Genomic DNA, 9,049 nt, shown 5'->3' with positions numbered 1-9,049 from the left:
TCTCTGCATGGCACTTCTTCAACCGGGAAACGTGCAACACATCATGAACTCCTGACAATCCTTCGGGTAACTCCAACTTATAGGCCACTTCTCCCATACGTTCCAAAACTCTATAAGGTCCTACAAATCTTGGGGCTAACTTTCCTTTAACTCCTCAAAGTGGTGACACACGGAGATATGCTTTATCTCCGATTTCATAGGCAACCTCCTTGCGTTTAGTGTCAGCATAATTCTTCTGCCTAGACTAAGCTACCTTTAGTCTATCACGAGTCAACTTAACCTTCTCTTCAGACTCTCTGATTAAATCTGGTCTGAACAACTGACGGTCTCCAACTTCATCCCACATCAATGGTGTCCTACACCTCCTTCCATACAAAGCTTCGAAATGGGTCATCTTCAAACTAGCTTGGTAGTTGTTGTTATATGAGAACTCGGCATAAGGCAAATTATCATCCCAACTAGATCCATAATCTAGCACACAAGCTCTCAACATGTCCTCCAGAATCTGATTGACTCTCTTGGTCTGTCCATCTGTCTGCGTATGAAAGGCCGTACTGAACTCTAGCCTGGTACCCAAAGTCTGGTGTAATTGATTCCAAAACTTTGAGGTAAACTGTGTTCCTCTATATGATACGATGGTCCTCGGAACTCCATGCGGACATATGATCCTGGAAAAATATATCTTGGCCAACTTCGCGCTCGTATAAGTGGTTTTCACGGGGATAAAGTGAAGCACTTTGGTCAAGCAATCTACTACTACCCAGATGGAGTCATAACCTGATCGTGTCCTAGGTAATCTGGTGATGAAATCCATGCCAAGTTTATCCCACTTCTGTTCGGGTATCGGCATAGGCTGAAGTAATCCTGCTGGCTTCTGGTGTTCTGCCTTAACTCTCTGACATACGTCACATACTGCTACATACTCGACAATATCCTTCTTCATACCTGTCAACTAGAAACTTTCCTTTAAATCCAAATACATCTTGGTGTTTCTGGGGTGAATCGTGTATGGCGAGTTATGGGCTTCCTGAAGTATTAACTTCCTGATCTCTGAATCATTGGGCACATAAATACGATCCTCAAACCATAAAGTTTCGTGTTCATCCTCACGAAAACCATTGGCCTTTCCTTTATTCATCTTCTCCTTGATCTCCGCAGTCTCCTTATCAGTCTTCTGGCCTTCTCGAATCTTTCCCAACAACGTGGACTGACCTTCCAACGCTACAACAAAACCTCTCGGAACTATCTCCAAACGAAGTTCTCTGAGATCGCCGGCTAACTCTTGCGGCAATCCTCCGGTGATATCCTGATAGTCCAAGAAAACCGCGTATCTCTCCAACTGAGGTGGATGCCAACCACTTAGTGACGGACTGAACCTTGGAAGGGTCTACTGCTATATCTTCTCCTGATATAACATGTCTGAGAAATCCAACTTCCTTCAACCAAAACTCACCGTTGCTGAACTTGGCATATAGCTGATGTTCCCTGAGCTTCTCAAGAACTAAGCGCAAATGTTCCTTGTGTTCTTCTTCATTCTTCAAGTATACCAATATTTCATCAATGAACACCACAACAAACTTATCCAAGAACTCCATGAACACATTATTCATCATACTCATAAAGTAGGTAGGGGTGTTAGTCAAACCAAAAGACATGACAGTGTACTCATATAGCCCGTAGCTTGTGGTAAAGGCTGTCTTAGGTATATCCTATTCTCGGATCTTTAGCTGGTGGTATCCTGATCGAAGATCGATCTTGGAGAATACTTGAGCTCCCTACAGCTGGTAAAACAAATCATTGATCATCGGTAGTGGGTATTTGTTCTTGATCGTCACCTCATTCAGTGCACGATAATCCACAACCATTCTCAAGGACCCGTCCTTCTTCTCAACTAAGAGCACTGGGGCTCCCCACGGTGATGAACTTGGTAGAATATAACCTTTCTCCAATAACTCCTTAATCTTCTTCTTAATTTCCTCCAGATCATTTGCGGGCATCCCATACGGTCTCTTTGATATTGGTCCGGTGCCTGGTAACAACTCTATCAAAAATTCTATATCTCGATCTGGTGGCATGCTGGGTAGTTCCTCCAGGAATACATCAGGATAATCCTTCACAACTGGCACTTCCTCCTAAACAACTCCCGAAAGTGAATTCACTTGAGTCCTCCTTGGCGCATGCCTAGACACATACTTGATCCTTTTACCTTCTGGGGTGGTGAGAAGAATTGACTTACTAGCACAATCGATATTTCCTCCGTACATCGATAGCCAGTCCATGCCTAGTATCACATTCAGTCCTTGTGACTCCAAAATTATTAGGTCTGAGGAGAAAACATGCCTACCTATGGTCAATGGCAACTGAAAACATCCTTTGCTAGCCATATACTCCGCTCCAGGTGAGCTTATTAACATAGGTGTCTTAAGGGCTACAGTGGGCAACTTAAACTTATCCACAAATCCCCTTGATATGTACGAATGCGATGCACCAGTGTCAAAAAGGACAATAGCTGTAAATGACTTAATCAAAAACTTACCAATAACTACATCGGGCTGCTCTTCAACTTCCTCCACATTGACGTGGTTCACCTGCCCTCTGATGAAAGGGTTGGGCTTCTTTCCAGAGCTTCCATTTCCATTATCATTCTTTATCTCAGAACAATCATTGGTGTAGTGTCCAGTATTCCCGCACTTGAAACAGGTAACATGGCTCAGATCCTTCTTGGCGGGTGTTGCCGGGTTAGAACGACTCTGACTACTATTTCCTCCATTCCCATTTCCATTCTTAGGGCCACTGTGGTTATGTGAACTTCCTCCATTGTGAGAATGGCCTCCATGGTTATGATGGGTATGTCCTCCCGAGTTCGGGGTAAAACGAGGCTTCTGCTGAGCTCCAGAGTTGTACTTCTCCTGTCCATACTTCTGTTTGCGGTTCTCTATCTACTGCTACTTGCCTTCAATCATAAGAGCCCTGTCTACCAGCTCCTGTTAGTTGGCGAATGTTGCCACCATCAACTGCGTACTCGGCTCGTCATTCAGCCCCTCCATAAACTTCTCCTGATTCATGGCATCTATGGCCACATCATCTGGGGCGTAGCGAGCTAACTTGCCGAACTCATCCACGTACTGCGCCACTGTACGGTTTCCCTGGCGTAAGTTGTGAAACTCACGCTTCTTCATGCTCATAGCTCCAGCTAAGACGTGTGCAGTGTGGAAGGCCTGCTGAAATTGATCCCAAGTGACATTGCCATGGGGAAAGTGGCGGTGTAGTTCTCCCGCCATGAGGCTGCAGGTCCATCCAGTTAATGTGTGGCAAAGCGCACCTTCTCAACATCTATGCAACCTGTGGTGGTCAGCTCCCTTCCAATCTTGCAAAGCCAATCATCAGCAACAATCGGCTCGGTGCTACTAGAGAACACCGGCGGATTCAACCTTAAAAAGCAGGCTAAGTTGTCGACTAGAGGTGGTGGCGGTGGATTGTTGTTGTTGTTGTTGTTGCCTTCGTTCTGGACTAGCAACTGCATCAGGGCATTCTGCTGTTGGATCAGCTAAGTGAGCTCCGGTGGGAAGGTGAATGCGGGGTCATGTCTCGGAGGCATCCGATAGGTTTAGAGGGATGAGAACATAATAGAATGAGGTCTAAAGGGAGATTTCACTACCCATATGCACATGAGACAAACACATTCATTTCACACCACTCAATTCAAACAAGATTCATACAATCGATCTAAGCTACCGTTACAAAATCTGGTGGACTATTACTATATACATGGAGGAATTCTAATGGTAATATGGTGGTCGACTAGAATTTTTGATCAGTGGAAGACTCCATAATATCTGCTCCAGCTTCGTCTTGATAATCATCATCGCTATCGAGGGCGGAGTTTGTGTCGTCTAGTATGACATAATCTTCTGAACGATTGTCCACTCCAGGTTCGGGATCCCCCATGAATATCCCTAGCTTCTTCTTCAGGTCTTCATTCTTCTCCAGTAGTACAGCAATTTCTTCTTCATAACCATTGCGCTTAGACTTGAGTTCCTCTTCTAGATCCATGTTTTGGTTCATCACCTTCTTCGTGTCTATCATGTTGGCGCACATCTGGTTCTCATAGCGTCGAATGTGCTGGTTCAACTCCTGTATGTAGGCTGCAATGGATCTATCCTTCCTGGTGCGAACCATATCTCATTGCTCATCTCGGCATCCACATATTTGGTAGGTGGTGTCCTTAAGATCCTTGTTGTACACCTTGCCTGTGCGTCCAATGGAGATGTGGGCGGCCATGCTCCCTAGACTCCAAGTTGGTGCATCAGAGGAAAACTCAATGGGCTCGGTAACTGGCGCGAATGTCCTTCCCGGAACATGAACTTGTATCATCCAGCGCTCCTCTTCTGGTAAAGTGGCGGTGAAGGTTTCGGTGAAGCTTGGTATGCCGATGTTCAGGTACCTAGTGACTTCCTTCAAGTGTCGTCCGAAAGGAGTGTCGTCATCCCGTTGAGTGAACTTGTTCCTTGGGTCCGCCATCTCTAAAGTAGAAAAGGAGAAGAGTTAGAAATGAGTAGAGAAGAGTATCCTGTGGATTTTTCCTAGTGGTCACGTCCTACAGTCAGCGTGTGCTATGATACCATCTTGTAGCGACCCAATCCCAATGGATCGTAGTAAAGTGTCATCCCTGGAATGGTATTGCTGACACACACAGTACTCGAGGATTTATTGCAGAGTTCAATCACACATAGTACTCGAGGATTTATTGCAGAGTTCAATCACACACTTATTACAACAAGTGTCTCAAAAGGAGTACTTGTTACAATAATATGGCTGAAGGCCATCTAAAATAGATAACTGCGGAAGCTTCGTAGATAAATGAGTCCATCCAACTCCACGGCAAAACTGAGTGCACGACAACGACCTACCGCACCTTACTCTTCGTCTGAAAACTCCGCAACATGATACGTTGCAGCCGTGTAGGTCAGCACATGGAATATGCTGGCAAGATAACACCATAGAGCAATGAACAAATAATAGCTATCACTACATGCATATTTGGCTGGTGGAGGCTCTACGGTTATCATTTGCATAAAGCTAATTTTTCCCTACAACAAAGGAATATATTCTATTTAACTACGAAGTTTGATGAAATTATTGAGAAGGTACCCCCAACTCAATCCCAAATTAACATTTGTAACCCAACAAATCCATTAAGTAAAGTGATGAGATCAACATGATAATTCAAGTACCAGATACTCAAGATGTCCATAACCGGGGACACGGCTAACCATGATTAGTTTATACACTTTGTAGAGGTTTGCGCACTTTTCCCCACAAGACTCGATCTCCTTTGTCGTATTTATCGCACTGCATGATGTTTGAGAGACGGATGACCGAGACACAATTGTCGGTGTCAAAACCAGAGGATCTTGGGTAGGGGGTCCTGAACTGTGCGTCTAAGGTCGATGGTAACAGGAGACAAGGGACACGATGTTTACCCAGGTTCAGGCCCTCTTGTTGGAGGTAATACCCTACTTCCTGCTTGATTGATCTTGATGAATATGATGATTACAAGAGTTGATCTACCACGAGATCGTAATGGCTAAACTCTAGATGTCTAGCCTGTTTGATTGTGATTGCCTCTACAGACTAAACCCTCCGGTTTATATAGACACCAGAGGGGCCTAGGGTTGTACAAAGTCGGTTTGCAGAGGAAGGAATCTTCATATCCGAACGCCAAGCTTGCCTTCCACGCAAAGGAGAGTCTCATCCGGACATGGGAGGAAGTCTTCTGTCTTGTATCTTCACGGCCCATCAGTCCGGCCCACGTCACATAGGCTGGACGCCCGAGGACCCCTTAATCCAGGACCCCCTTAGTAGCCCCCGAACCAGACTTCAATGACGATGTGTGATGCCTACTACACAACCGTCTTCTTGTAGACGTTGTTGGGCCTCCAAGTGTAGAGGTTTGTAGGACAGTAGCAATTTTCCCTCAAGTGGATGACCTAAGGTTTATCAATCCATGGGAGGCATAGGATGAAGATGGTCTCTCTCAAACAACCCTGCAGCCAAATAACAAAGAGTCTCTTGTGTCCCCAACACACCCAATACAATGGTAAATTGTATAGGTGCACTAGTTCGGCGAAGAGATGGTGATACAAGTGCAATATGGATAGTAGATAATGGTTTTTGTAATCTGAAAATATAAAAACAGCAAGGTAACTAATGGTAAAAGTGAGCACAAATGGTATTTCAATGCGTTAAAACAAGGCCTAGGGTTCATACTTTCACTAGTGCAAGTTCTCTCAACAATAATAACATAATTGGATCATATAGCTATCCCTCAACATGCAAGAAAGAGTCACTCCAAAGTCACTAATAGCGGAGAACAAACGAAGAGATTATGTAGGGTACGAAACCACATCAAAGTTATTCTTTCCAATCAATCCGTTGGGCTATTCCTATAAGTGTCACAAACAGCCCTGGAGTTCATACTAGAATAACACCTTAAGACACAAATCAACCAAAACCCTAATGTCACCTAGATACTCCAATGTCACCTCAAGTATCCGTGGGTATGATTATACGATATGCATCACACAATCTCAAATTCATCTATTCAACCAACACAAAGAACTTCAAAGAGTGCCCCAAAGATTCTACCGGAGAGTCAAGACGAAAATGTGTGCCAACCCCTATGCATACGTTCATGGGAGGAACCCACAAGTTGATTACCGAAACATACATCAAGTGGATCAATAGAATACCCCATTGTCACCACGGGTATCCCACGCAAGACATACATCAAGTGTTCTCAAATCCTTAAAGACTCAATTCGATAAGATAACTTCAAAGGGAAAACTCAGTCCATTACAAGAGAGTAGACGGGGAGAAACATCATAAGATCCAACTATAATAGCAAAGCTCGCGATACATCAAGATCGTACCACCTCAAGAACATGAGAGAGAGATCAAACACATAGCTACTGGTACATACCCTCAACCCCGAGGGAGAACTACTCCCTCCTCTTCATGGAGAGCGTCGGGATGATGAAGATGGCCACCGGAGAGGGATTCCCCCCTCCAGCAGGATGCCGGAACGGGTCTAGATTGGTTTTCGGTGGCTACGGAGGCTTCTGGCGGCGGAACTCCCAATCTATTGTGCTCTCCGAAGTTTTTAGGGTATATGGGTATATATGGGAGGAAGAAGTACGTCGGTGGACCTCCGGGCTGTCCATGAGGCAGGGGGTGCGCCCCCACCCTCGTGGGCAGCCCGAGACTCTCCTGGTCCATCTCCGATACTCCGTGGGCTTCTTCTGGTCCAAAAATAAGTTCTGTGAAGTTTCGGGTCAATTGGACTCCGTTTGATTTTCCTTTTCTGCGATACTCTAAAACAAGGAAAAAACAGAAACTGGCACTGGGCTCTGGGTTAATAGGTTAGTCCCAAAAATAATATAAAAGTGTATAATAAAGCCCGTAAACATCCAAAACAGATAATATAATAGCATGGAACAGTAAAAAATTATAGATACATTGGAGATGTATCAGCATCCCCAAGCTTAATTCCTGCTCGTCCTCGAGTAGGTAAATGATAAAAGCAGAATTTTTGATGTGGAATGCTACCTAACATATTTATCCATGTAATTCTCTTTATTGTGGCATGAATATTCAGATCCATAAGATTCAAGACAAAAGTTTAATATTGACATAAAAATAATAATACTTCAAGCATACTAACAAAGTAATCATGTCTTCTCAAAATAACATGGCCAAAGAAAGCTATCCCTACAAAATCATATAATCTGGCTATGCTCTATCTTCACCACACAAAATATTTAAATCATGCACAACCCCGATGTCAAGCCAAGCAATTGTTTCATACTTTTTATGTTCTCAAACTTTTTCAATCTTCACGCAATATATGAGCGTGAGCCATGGACATAACACTATAGGTGGAATAGAATGGTGGTTGTGGAGAAAACAAAAAGGAGAAGATAGTCTCACATCAACTACGCATATCAACGGGCTATGGACACTAGTAGAAAACGGAGCTTTAGCGCCGGTTCGTAAGGGCCTTTAGTGCCGGTTCCATAACCGGCACTAGGGGGTGGGCACTAAAGGCCCCCCCTTTAGTACCGGTTTGGCACGAACCGACGCTAAAGTGCCACCACGTGGCGTGAGCTCGCGCCCTGGTATGGGGGACCTTTAGTACCAGTTGGTGTTACCAACCGGTACTAAAGGTTTTTTGTGAAAATTTTGGATTTTTTTTGAATTTTTTTCTGGATTTTTAATTTTTCTGAATTATTTGATGATTTAGTCTCTAATCACCTCTCTTAACTGCTCAAGTGTGGATCACTCATTCCAAATCGCCTGACTTTCCGGTCGGTCACCCATCCTCCCACTCCCTCAGCCTGAGCACGCTTAACTTCAGAGTTCTGTTCCCCCTACATTCCAAGTCTGCACTTGTTGTTTTCCTGACAAATGTAAGCTGTCAATCCTATTAACCCTCAGTAGTTTAGCTTGAGCATTAGGTCACACATTTCACCGTTTGAGTTTGAAACTATTATTCTAAAAACAGTAATTATTTAGTAACACTAATATTTCTTAAATAAGTTTGACCATAGTTTGACCATAGTTTGATCAGATTTGACCAAAATTTAAAAAATTGAAATAATTATTTAGTAACACTAGCATTCAAGAATAATTATGTAGTAACATTAATACTTCTTGAATAAGTAGTCTGACCAGATTTAACCAATTTTTTTAAAAAACTGAAATTTGACCATATCTGTTTTTCGTTTTGGAATTTGAGGATTCTAAAAAATTGCAAACAGGCCATAGGCGGTCTCCATCGGATGCGGATTTTCGTGCTGAATTTTTTGATATATTATACGTTTTTTCCGACATCGTATGCAAAAGTTATAGATGTTTTACATTTTCCCTACACTTTTTGCAAAACATGTCCAAATTTAAGTTTTCAAATTTTCCTAACTAGTAGATGTAGAAATATAACTACCTCTCGAAGGATTTTATTTTTTCAAGTTTTTATCATTTTCTTTTGATT

The sequence above is a fragment of the Triticum aestivum genome, chromosome 2A (genome assembly GCF_018294505.1).
Source record: "Triticum aestivum cultivar Chinese Spring chromosome 2A, IWGSC CS RefSeq v2.1, whole genome shotgun sequence".
NCBI classification, from domain to species: Eukaryota; Viridiplantae; Streptophyta; class Magnoliopsida; order Poales; family Poaceae; genus Triticum; species Triticum aestivum.
The sequence above is the reverse complement of the archived record's forward strand: the minus strand, read 5'-3'. Positions refer to the sequence as shown.